The sequence below is a fragment of the Rhyacophila brunnea genome, unplaced genomic scaffold, assembly GCF_057557595.1.
Source record: "Rhyacophila brunnea isolate RB1 unplaced genomic scaffold, BYU_Rbru_1.0 scaffold_221, whole genome shotgun sequence".
Classification (NCBI taxonomy): domain Eukaryota; kingdom Metazoa; phylum Arthropoda; class Insecta; order Trichoptera; family Rhyacophilidae; genus Rhyacophila; species Rhyacophila brunnea.
In genome coordinates, this window is record NW_028232884.1 from 32,501 (window position 1) to 45,000 (window position 12,500).

Below are 12,500 nucleotides of genomic sequence, written 5' to 3' on the forward strand. Positions count from 1 at the left end.
TCGCTTTTTTTTATCAATTACTGCCCGCTCTTGACGGTTTGCGTGCGTGCGCGCTCTCGGTCGTTCGGCCGAAACAGACAAACAAACTTTATGCGAGACCTCACGGGTCGCGCCGGCATCGCCGGTGCTTCTCGTGGGGTTTCGCTTTTTTTTATCAATTACTGCCCGCTCTTGACGGTTTGCGTGCGTGCGCGCTCTCGGTCGTTCGGCCGAAACAGACAAACAAACTTTATGCGAGACCTCACGGGTCGCGCCGGCATCGCCGGTGCTTCTCGTGGGGTTTCGCTTTTTTTATCAATTACTGCCCGCTCTTGACGGTTTGCGTGCGTGCGTGCGTGCGTGCGTGCGCGCGCGGTCGTTCGGCCGAAACAAACAGACAAACAACGCCACTTAACGTGCACTTTACGTCCTATGTTATGTTAGTTTAGGTAAGGTTAGGTTAGGTTAGGTTAGGTCTAGTTTAGGTAAGGTTGTGTTAGGTTAGGTTAGGTTAGGTCAGGTCAGGTCAGGTCAGGTCAGGTTAGGTTAGGTTAGGTTAGGTTAGGTTTATTTTAATTTTTTTTTTTTTTTTTTTTAATTCTTCGTTATATATATATAATGTTAATAATATGATGGATGTAAAAAAAAGGATTTTTTTTTTTTATTTAAACTAGCTTAGGTTAGGTTAGGTAAGGTTAGGTTAGGTTAGGTTATGTTAGGTTAGGTTAGGTTAGGTTAGGTTAGGTTAGGTTAGGTTAGGTTAGGTTAGGTTAGGTTAGGTTAGGTTAGGTTAGGTTAGGTCAGGTTAGGTTTATGTAATATTAGGTTGGGTTAAGTTGGCTAACGAACGTCGTCGACGAGAGCGCCGTTTAAAGCGAGACATCCGTCGTCGACGACGAGGTCGCTGCTTCGGCCGTCGACGACGGACGAGAGCGCCGCTTAAAGCGTGACACGGGCCCGCCTGGCCAGCTAAATCTGAGTCCCGCCGGCATCGTGCACTTCACACGTCCCACTCGTCGAAATGAAGACAATGAAATTTAATTATCTTACGATTACGTTCATGCCTTATGACGATATAATATTGATATTTCATAATAATATAATATGATGGATGTAAAAAAAAAAGATTTTTTTTTTATTTATTTAAATTAGCTTAGGTTAGGTTAGGTAAGGTTTATTTTAATTTTTTTTTTTTTTTTTTTTTTAATTCTTCGTTATATATATAATGTTAATAATATGATGGATGTAAAAAAAAAGATTTTTTTTTTTTATTTAAACTAGCTTAGGTTAGGTTAGGTAAGGTTAGGTTAGGTTAGGTTAGGTTAGGTTAGGTTAGGTTAGGTTAGGTTAGGTTTGGTTAGGTTAGGTTAGGTTAGGTTAGGTTAGGTCAGGTTAGGTTTATGTAAGGTTAGGTTGGGTTTAGTTGGCGAACGAACGTCGTCGACGAGAGCGCCGTTTAAAGCGAGACATCGCCGTTTCGGCCGTCGACGACGCACGAGAGGGCCGCTTAGAGCGCGACACGTGGCCCGCCTGGCGAGCTAAATCGTCGTGCATCGTGCACTTCACGTCCGACTCTCGCCGGTTCGGCGGCGTGCGTATTATGACGATATTATGTTATCGACATGTCAACGGTATATGATATCTATCATAATAATATATGTTGGATGAAAAATAATGAAAAATTATTTTAACATCAAATTTTACCGCTAGAACTCGCCCTCGCGCTTTACTTACCTATTCCTATGTTGAACGTCGAAATGAAGACAATGAAATATTCTTTCAGGTGAGGCGTATCGGGCGCATTTAAAATGATCAGTGACACGCTCGTTGATCACGTTTATGCCCTATAACGATATGATATTGATATTTTTTTATGGTATTCATCATAATAATAAATGATGTATGAAAAAAAAAATTGGTTAGTTTAGGTTAGGTTAGGTCACGTTAGGTATGATTAGGTTAGGTTAGGTTAGTTTTTGTTTAGGATAGGTTAGGTTAGTTTTTGTTTAGGTTAGGTTTGTTTTTGTTTAGGTTAGTTTTTGCTTAGGTTAGGTTAGTTTTTGTTTAGGTTAGTTTAGGTTAGGTTAGGTTAGTTTAAGTTAGGTTAGGTTAGTTTTTGTTTAGGTTAGGTTAGGTTAGTTTTTGTTTAGGTAAGGTTAGGTAAGGTTAGATTAGGTAAGGTTAGGTTAGGTTTAGTTTAGGTTAGGTTGTGTTAGGTTAGGTAAGGTTATGTTAGGTTATGTTAGGTTAGGTTAGGTGAGGTGAGGTTAGGTCAGGTCAGCGAACGGACGTAGTCGACGAGAGCGCAGCTTTTAGCGAGACATGGGCCCTCCTGGCTAGCTAAATCTGCGTCCCTCCGGCATGTCAAGTAGACGATGCCGGCGGGACGCAGATTTAGCTAGCCAGGAGGGCCCATGGCTCGCTTAAAGCGGCGCTCTCGTCGACTACGTTCGATCGCTAACCTGACCCAACCTCACCTCACCTAACCTAACCTAACATAACCTAACATAACCTTACCTTACCTAACACAACCTAACCTAAACTAAACCTAACCTAACCTAACCTTACCTAATCTAACCTTACCTAACCTAACCTAAACAAAAACTAACCTAACCTAAACTAACCTAATCTAACCTAAACTAACCTAACCTAACCTAACCTAACCTAACCTAACCTAACCTAACCTAACCTAACATAATATTACCTAATTTTTTTTTTCATACATCATATCTTATCATGATGGAAAAAAAAATTAGAAATTTAAAAAAAAAAAATTAACCAAACAAATTACCAAAATATATATTCGCAATTCGCAATTCGAAATTTCAAATGAAAGATTAAACCTAAAGAGAATCGTCAATTTTGCCTTTTGTAGTGATATTTCGGTCACGCGGTCGGTAGTACGGCGCTTTATCAATACTATGCTACATTTTGTTTGGCACTCTTGACGGTTTGCGAACGAAGTACGAGACCGCGGCTTAAAGCGAGACATGCATCGACGACGCACGAGAGCGCGACACGTGGCCCGCCTGGCGAGCTAAATCGTCGTGCATCGTGCACTTCACGTCCGCCTCTCGCCGGTTCGGCGGCGTGCGTATTATGACGATAATATGTTATCGATATATGATATCTATCATAATATTGTATGATGGATGAAAAAAAAATGTTTTTTTTTTTTCAATTTAAATTAGATAGGGTTTAGGTTAGATAAGGTTAGGTGAGGTTTATTTAAATTTTTTTTATTTCTGCTTTTATTGAATTCCTTGGTTTTTCGTACGAGGGTTATTACTTCACTATTACATTGTTCATATTTCATTTACATTATTAACAGTACGGCGCTTTATCAATACTATGCTACATTTTGTTTGGCACTCTTGACGGTTTGCGAACGAAGTACGAGACCGCGGCTTAAAGCGAGACATGCATCGACGACGCACGAGAGCGCGACACGTGGCCCGCCTGGCGAGCTAAATCGTCGTGCATCGTGCACTTCACGTCCGCCTCTCGCCGGTTCGGCGGCGTGCGTATTATGACGATAATATGTTATCGATATATGATATCTATCATAATATTGTATGATGGATGAAAAAAAAATGTTTTTTTTTTTTCAATTTAAATTAGATAGGGTTTAGGTTAGATAAGGTTAGGTGAGGTTTATTTAAATTTTTTTTATTTCTGCTTTTATTGAATTCCTTGGTTTTTCGTACGAGGGTTATTACTTCACTATTACATTGTTCATATTTCATTTACATTATTAACAGTACGGCGCTTTATCAATACTATGCTACATTTTGTTTGGCACTCTTGACGGTTTGCGAACGAAGTACGAGACCGCGGCTTAAAGCGAGACATGCATCGACGACGCACGAGAGCGCGACACGTGGCCCGCCTGGCGAGCTAAATCGTCGTGCATCGTGCACTTCACGTCCGCCTCTCGCCGGTTCGGCGGCGTGCGTATTATGACGATAATATGTTATCGATATATGATATCTATCATAATATTGTATGATGGATGAAAAAAAAATGTTTTTTTTTTTTCAATTTAAATTAGATAGGGTTTAGGTTAGATAAGGTTAGGTGAGGTTTATTTAAATTTTTTTTATTTCTGCTTTTATTGAATTCCTTGGTTTTTCGTACGAGGGTTATTACTTCACTATTACATTGTTCATATTTCATTTACATTATTAACAGTACGGCGCTTTATCAATACTATGCTACATTTTGTTTGGCACTCTTGACGGTTTGCGAACGAAGTACGAGACCGCGGCTTAAAGCGAGACATGCATCGACGACGCACGAGAGCGCGACACGTGGCCCGCCTGGCGAGCTAAATCGTCGTGCATCGTGCACTTCACGTCCGCCTCTCGCCGGTTCGGCGGCGTGCGTATTATGACGATAATATGTTATCGATATATGATATCTATCATAATATTGTATGATGGATGAAAAAAAAATGTTTTTTTTTTTTCAATTTAAATTAGATAGGGTTTAGGTTAGATAAGGTTAGGTGAGGTTTATTTAAATTTTTTTTATTTCTGCTTTTATTGAATTCCTTGGTTTTTCGTACGAGGGTTATTACTTCACTATTACATTGTTCATATTTCATTTACATTATTAACAGTACGGCGCTTTATCAATACTATGCTACATTTTGTTTGGCACTCTTGACGGTTTGCGAACGAAGTACGAGACCGCGGCTTAAAGCGAGACATGCATCGACGACGCACGAGAGCGCGACACGTGGCCCGCCTGGCGAGCTAAATCGTCGTGCATCGTGCACTTCACGTCCGACTCTCGCCGGTTCGGCGGCGTGCGTATTATGACGATAATATGGTTAGGTTAGGTCAGGTTAGGTTTATGTAAGGTTAGGTTGGGTTAAGTTGGCGAACGAACGTCGTCGACGAGAGCGCCGTTTAAAGCGAGACATCCTTCGACGACGAGGTCGCTGCTTCGGCCGTCGACGACGGACGAGAGCGCCGCTTAAAGCGTGACACGGGCCCGCCTGGCCAGCTAAATCTGAGTCCCGCCGGCATCGTGCACTTCACACGTCCCACTCTCGCCGGTTCGTGCGTATTTAAACGACATTATATTATCGTTATGTCAATGGTATATTATACCTATCATAATAATGTATGATGAATGAAAAGAAATGAAAAATTATTTCAACATCAAATTATACCGCTAGAACTAGACAATGAAATTATCTTACGATTACGTTCATGCCTTATGACGATATAATATTGATATTTCATAATAATATAATATGATGGATGTAAAAAAAAAGATTTTTTTTTTTTTATTTTAATTAGCTTAGGTTAGGTTAGGTAAGGTTAGGTAAGGTTTATTTTAATTTTTTTTTTTTTTTTTTTTTTTTTTTAATTCTTCGTTATATATATATAATGTTAATAATATGATGGATGTAAAAAAAAAGATTTTTTTTTTTTTTATTTAAATTAGCTTAGGTTAGGTTAGGTAAGGTTAGGTTAGGTTAGGTTAGTTTTTGTGTTTGGGTTAGGTTAGGTTAGTTTAGGTTAGGTTAGGTCTGCGAACGAACGTCGTCGACGAGAGCGCCGTTTAAAGCGAGACATCGCCGTTTCGGCCGTCGACGACGCACGAGAGGGCCGCTTAGAGCGCGACACGTGGCCCGCCTGGCGAGCTTAATCGTCGTGCATCGTGCACTTCACGTCCGACTCTCGCCGCGTTCGGCGGCGTGCGTATTATGACGATATTATGTTATCGACATGTCAACGGTATATGATATCTATCATAATAATATATGTTGGATGAAAAATTATTTTAACATCAAATTTTACCGCTAGAACTCGCCCTCGCGCTTTACTTACCTATTCCTATGTTGAACGTCGAAATGAAGACAATGAAATATTCTTTCAGGTGAGGCGTATCGGGCGCATTTAAAATGATCAGTGACACGCTCGTTGATCACGTTTATGCCCTATAACGATATGATATTGATATTTTTTTATGGTATTCATCATAATAATAAATGATGTATGAAAAAAAAAATTGGTTAGTTTAGGTTAGGTTAGGTCACGTTAGGTATGATTAGGTTAGGTTAGGTTAGTTTTTGTTTAGGATAGGTTAGGTTAGTTTTTGTTTAGGTTAGGTTTGTTTTTGTTTAGGTTAGTTTTTGCTTAGGTTAGGTTAGTTTTTGTTTAGGTTAGTTTAGGTTAGGTTAGGTTAGTTTAAGTTAGGTTAGGTTAGTTTTTGTTTAGGTTAGGTTAGGTTAGTTTTTGTTTAGGTAAGGTTAGGTAAGGTTAGATTAGGTAAGGTTAGGTTAGGTTTAGTTTAGGTTAGGTTGTGTTAGGTTAGGTAAGGTTATGTTAGGTTATGTTAGGTTAGGTTAGGTGAGGTGAGGTTAGGTCAGGTCAGCGAACGGACGTAGTCGACGAGAGCGCAGCTTTTAGCGAGACATGGGCCCTCCTGGCTAGCTAAATCTGCGTCCCTCCGGCATGTCAAGTAGACGATGCCGGCGGGACGCAGATTTAGCTAGCCAGGAGGGCCCATGGCTCGCTTAAAGCGGCGCTCTCGTCGACTACGTTCTTTCGCTAACCTGACCTAACCTCACCTCACCTAACCTAACCTAACATAACCTAACATAACCTTACCTTACCTAACACAACCTAACCTAAGCTAAACCTAACCTAACCTTACCTAATCTAACCTTACCTAACCTAACCTAAACAAAAACTAACCTAACCTCAACTAACCTAATCTAACCTAAACTAACCTAACCTAACCTAACCTAACCTAACCTAACCTAACATAATATAACCTAATTTTTTTTTTCATACATCATATCTTATCATGATGGAAAAAAAAATTAGAAATTTAAAAAAAAAAATTTAACCAAACAAATTACCAAAATATATATTCGCAATTCGCAATTTGAAATTTCAAATGAAAGATTAAACCTAAAGAGAATCGTCAATTTCGCCTTTTGTAGTGATATTTCGGTCACGCGGTCGGTAGTGCGGCGCTTTATCAATGCTATGCTACATTTTGTTTGGCACTCTTGACGGTTTGCGAACGAAGTACGAGACCGAGACGAGACCGTACGAGACGAAGTACGAGACCGCGTCCGCCTGGCAAGCTATATTTGCGTCGTATCGGCATTTCAGCCCACCCTCGACCGTTCGGTGGCGAGCGTAATATAACGTTCTCATAATGATATTTATTTCAATGGTTTTATATCATTCATAATGATGGATGAAAAAAAAAAAAAAAAAAAAAAAAATTGAAATTAAAAAAAAAAAATTATCCAAATTACCAAAATATATATTCGCAATTCGCAATTCGAAATTTCAAATGAAAGATTAAACCTAAAGAGAATCGTCACCTTCGCCTTTTGTAGTGTTATTTCGGTTACGCGGCCGGTAGTGCGCCGCGTTTACACTATAATGTGTGAGGGAAAATGTACGCAGGAGAGAACTGTACGATAAAATAATGGCGACGGATTATTGCGCTACCCAACATTGCCGTGTCCGTATTCGTTGTTGTTGTCGTCTGGGTCTCTCCCCTCATCCATCGTATAGCAGTGGGTTGTCGTCTTTGACAAGACTTCCTTCACGGCGTTCGCAAACTGCGGCGGCCATTCGGCCGCGTCGGCGGTACATTTGCGAGACGAGACACTCACCCGGCGTGCGATTATATTTCGTCGCCGCGGCCTATGCGATCGCATCACTCTGGAGTTCCGCGCTAGCAGAATCATCCTGTCGAGTGACGGCGGACGGCGTTTCAGCCTCCGTCGCTCCGTTTACCGCGCCGACGGCGTGCGTTTTCGGTGTGCACGTTTTACGATGGGAAATTGAGAAACGCGGAGCACGATCTCGTGCTCTGTGCGTATGTATGCATACAATCCGTTGTATCTCGTGCGTCGGCACGTTAAAAATCGAAAGAGAGAGCCAGCGTCGCCCGCCGGGTGACTCCGGTGCGCGTTCGCGTGTGACGTGTGGATCGCGGGTGTCGGCGCGCCCAGTGCGCGCGCGCCCGCGGCCTCGCAGAGCAGCTCCCTGGTTGATCCTGCCAGTAATCATATGCTTGTCTCAAAGACTAAGCCATGCAAGTCTCAGTATGAGCCTAATTAAGGTGAAACCGCGAATGGCTCAATATATCAGTTTTGGTTCCTTAGATCGTACACAGTTACTTGGATAACTGTGGCAATTCTAGAGCTAATACATGCAAACGTAATTCTGAACGGGAACGTGAGGAATGCTTTTATTAGATCAAAAACCAATCGGCGGTCGGCGCTCGCGTCGTCCGTCGCTCTTCGAGATGACTCTAGATAACTTTGAGCTGATCGCACGGTCTAGCACCGGCGACGCATCTTTCAAATGTCTGCCTTATCAACTGTCGATGGTAGTTTATGCGACTACCATGGTTGTCACGGGTAACGGGGAATCAGGGTTCGATTCCGGAGAGGGAGCCTGAGAAACGGCTACCACATCCACGGAAGGCAGCAGGCGCGCAAATTACCCACTCCCGGCACGGGGAGGTAGTGACGAAAAATAACGATACGGGACTCGTCCGAGGCCTCGTGATCGGAATGATTACACTTTAAATCCTTTAACGAGGATCCATTGGAGGGCAAGTCTGGTGCCAGCAGCCGCGGTAATTCCAGCTCCAATAGCATATACTAAAGTTGTTGCGGTTAAAAAGCTCGTAGTTGAAATTGTGTCCTGCGGTGTCGGTCTACCGACTGCGGTACGACAGGCACGTCTGCGGGGCTTCTCGCCGGTGCGTCCTTCGCCATCCGGCGTCGGTCGGCCGCAAGGTCGGCCGTTCGCCGAGGCGGGCCGTCGCGGCTGTTTACTTTGAACAAATTAGAGTGCTCAAAGCGGGCTAAGTTTTGCCTGAATATTGTACGCATGGAATAATAGAATAGGACCTCGGTTCTGTTTTGTTGGCTTTCTGATACCAGAGGTAATGATTAATAGGGACAACTGGGGGCATTCGTATTGCGACGTTAGAGGTGAAATTCTTGGATCGTCGCAAGACGGACTAAAGCGAAAGCATTTGCCAAAGGTGTTTTCATTAATCAAGAACGAAAGTTAGAGGTTCGAAGGCGATTAGATACCGCTGTAGTTCTAACCATAAATGATGCCAGCCAGCGATCCGCCGAAGTTTCATTATTTTAACCCGGTGGGCAGCTCCCGGGAAACCAAAGCTTTCGGGCTCCGGGGGGAGTATGGTTGCAAAGCTGAAACTTAAAGGAATTGACGGAAGGGCACCACCAGGAGTGGAGCCTGCGGCTTAATTCGACTCAACACGGGAAAACTCACCAGGCCCGGACACTGGAAGGATTGACGGATTAACAGCTCTTTCTCGATTCGGTGGGTGGTGGTGCATGGCCGCTCTTAGTTGGTGGAGCGATTTGTCAGGTTAATTCCGGTAACGAACGTAACTCTAGCCTATTAAATAGACGTACAACCGGTATCACGAGGGTCCGCGCGCGTCCGTGTCCTTTGGCGTTCTGCGTCGGAGGCGCGGGCGCGTCGCGGTCTTCACTACCGGCGTACAATGAAAATCTTCTTAGAGGGACCGGCGGTATATATAGCCGCACGAGATTGAGCAATAGCAGGTCTGTGATGCCCTTAGATGTCCTGGGCCGCACGCGCGCTACACTGAAGGGATCAGCGTGTCCTCCTTGGCTTAACGGCCCGGGTAACCCGATGAAACCCCTTCGTGATAGGGATTGGGGTTTGCAATTCTCCCCCATGAACGAGGAATTCCTAGTAAAAGCGAGTCACCAGCTCGCGTTGATTGCGTCCCTGCCCTTTGTACACACCGCCCGTCGCTACTACCGATGGATGATTTGGTGAGGTCTTCGGACTGGCGCGCGGAAGCTCCTCGTGGGCCTCTGACGCGCCGGAAAGTTTGACCGAATTTGATCATTTAGAGGAAGTAAAAGTCGTAACAAGGTTTCCGTAGGTGAACCTGCGGAAGGATCATTTCCTGTGCGAAACGAACATGTGCGCGTGTACGCGTAACGTGTAATTTTTTTTTTTTATATAAATTTATTTTGCACATCTCGCATGTGCATTATGAAATATATAATATGCCGAAAACGAAACAATATAACAACAACAATATGTAATCACTAGATTACCCTGAACGGCGGATCACTCGGCTCGTGGGTCGATGAAGAACGCAGCTAAATGCGCGTCAGAGTGTGAACTGCAGGACACATGAGCATCGACATTTCGAACGCACATTGCGGTCCGAGCAAGACGTAGTTTGTCGACGGACCACTCCTGTTTGAGGGTCGCGTACACCAGAAACACCAGACTGCGAACGGTCATATAACACACACACACACTTGTGTGTGTGTGTGTGTGGCTGTTCGCGAGCAGTTGCCGGCGTCGCCAGGTCGGCGGGGGGGGGGGATAGGTCGCGTGCACACGCACGCCTCCGCCACCCACCCGTCCTTCCGGGCGTCCGGTCAAATATTTATCGACGCCTGTTGTCGGGCGCGCCCTGTGCGAATGTAGCGCCTCAGTGCGCTCGCATCGGGCGCTCGCTTCGCGCGCACGCACTGGAACGTGGCGTGAGCGCGGTGACTTGCAAAAGCCGCTGCGCACACACGCACACAACCCGTAAAAGGCGTCGCCGCGCGTGAGTCTGAGCGCTCGCATGCGTCATTTTGCACGCAAACTGTTTGTCGACCTCAAATCAGGAGAGATCACCCGCCGAACTTAAGCATATCAGTAAGCGGAGGAAAAGAAACTAACGAGGATTCCCCGAGTAGCGGCGAGCGAAACGGGAAGAGCCCAGCGCTGAATCCTGCGGCCCCGGCGGGCCGCCGGGAAATGTAGCGTTCGGGAGGAGAATTATACATACACGCGCGGTCATTAGTCACGGCTGCCAGTCCAAGTTCATCTTGAACGGGGCCGTTTACCCGTAGAGGGTGCCAGGCCCGTGGTGACGGTAGCCGGCCGCGACGGTCTCTCTCCCCAGAGTCGGGTTGCTTGAGAGTGCAGCCCTAAGCGGGTGGTAGACTCCATCTAAGGCTAAATACTACCACGAGACCGATAGCGAACAAGTACCGTGAGGGAAAGTTGAAAAGAACTTTGAAGAGAGAGTTCAAGAGTACGTGAAACCGTTCAGGGGTAAACCTGTGGAACTCAAACGAGCGAACGGGGAGATTCATCGCTCTTCCGCCGGGGTCCGCGTCTCGCCGCTCACCCTCTGCCGACGCGCCTTCGCGGGTGCGCCGGCAGGGGGGGGCGCGGGTTCGCCGACGGGCCCCCGGAGTGCGTGCACTTCTCCCTCAGTATAACACCGCGACCCGTCGCGCTGCGGTCGAATGCGCCGTGCGGTTGTCCCGTCCCTCGACGAGGGGCGGAGCCGCGGCGTCCACGGCCGCCGCACGCGACGGTAGAGAACGAGGTTCGCGTCCGCCCGGCTTCGGCCGGTCGTCCGTCGCGCCGCAGCGGCGACCTTCGTGCGGCCCCCGGCGCCTCGTGCGCCGCGGGTGTCGCGCGTCGGCCGTCGTGGTTAGCGGCGCGCTCTCGGACGGGACGCGTCCCGGTCGGCGGTGGGTTTGTTTTGGGCACTCACAGGACCCGTCTTGAAACACGGACCAAGGAGTCTAGCATGTGCGCGAGTCATTGGGATTTTTTTACACTAAACCCAGAGGCGCAATGAAAGTGAAAGGCGCGGCCTCGGTCGCGCCGGAGGGAAGATGCGCGGACCGTTTCCGCGGTCCCGCCGCATTCCCGAGGCGTTTCGAAAAAGCCACCGTTGTTATTATCGAGACGCACTGAGAGCGTACACGCTGGGACCCGAAAGATGGTGAACTATGCCTGGTCAGGTCGAAGTCAGGGGAAACCCTGATGGAGGACCGAAGCGATTCTGACGTGCAAATCGATCGTCGGAACTGGGTATAGGGGCGAAAGACTAATCGAACTATCTAATAGCTGGTTCCATCCGAAGTTTCCCTCAGGATAGCTGGCGCTCGAGAAATATGTTCGCGCCCCTCGCGGGCGCGCTACATTCACACAGTCTCATCCGGTAAAGCGAATGATTAGAGGCATTGGGGCCGAAACGGCCTCAACCTATTCTCAAACTTTAAATGGGTGAGATCTCCGTCTTGCTCGAAGATGAAGTCGGAGCTCGGATGGGAGTGCCAAGTGGGCCAATTTTGGTAAGCAGAACTGGCGCTGTGGGATGAACCAAACGTCGAGTTAAGGCGCCCAATGAACGCTCATCGGAAACCATAAAAGGCGTTGGTCGCTCAGGACAGCAGGACGGTGGCCATGGAAGTCGGAATCCGCTAAGGAGTGTGTAACAACTCACCTGCCGAAGCAACCAGCCCTGAAAATGGATGGCGCTGTAGCGTTCAGCCTATACTCGACCGTCGCAGGCAGGCGGGGCGCACCCGCCTCACGGCGGGGGCGTCTTGAAGCCGCGACGAGTAGGATGGCCGCGGCGGTGTGCGCAGAAGGGTCTGGGCGTGAGCCCGCCTGGAGCCTCCGTCGGCGCAGATCTTGGTGGTAGTAGCA

The 12,500-nt window shown here is 46.5% G+C and overlaps 3 non-coding genes across 3 annotated transcripts in view; all 3 read left to right on the top strand.

The window, feature by feature from the left end:
- Nucleotides 1-8,006: 8,006 nt before the first annotated feature.
- LOC147069894 (small subunit ribosomal RNA) lies at nt 8,007-9,950 on the top strand. The gene has a single exon (XR_015071109.1). It is a non-coding gene; the product is annotated as a small subunit ribosomal RNA (ribosomal RNA).
- Nucleotides 9,951-10,102: 152 nt separating this feature from the next.
- LOC147069895 (5.8S ribosomal RNA) lies at nt 10,103-10,264 on the top strand. Its single transcript, XR_015071123.1, has one exon. It is a non-coding gene; the product is annotated as a 5.8S ribosomal RNA (ribosomal RNA).
- Nucleotides 10,265-10,658: 394 nt separating this feature from the next.
- Nucleotides 10,659-12,500, top strand: part of LOC147069896 (large subunit ribosomal RNA) — a 4,110-nt gene continuing 2,268 nt past the window's right edge. The window contains exon 1 of the ribosomal RNA XR_015071118.1: nt 10,659-12,500. This exon is cut by the window's right edge and continues 2,268 nt beyond it. This is a non-coding gene — a ribosomal RNA (large subunit ribosomal RNA).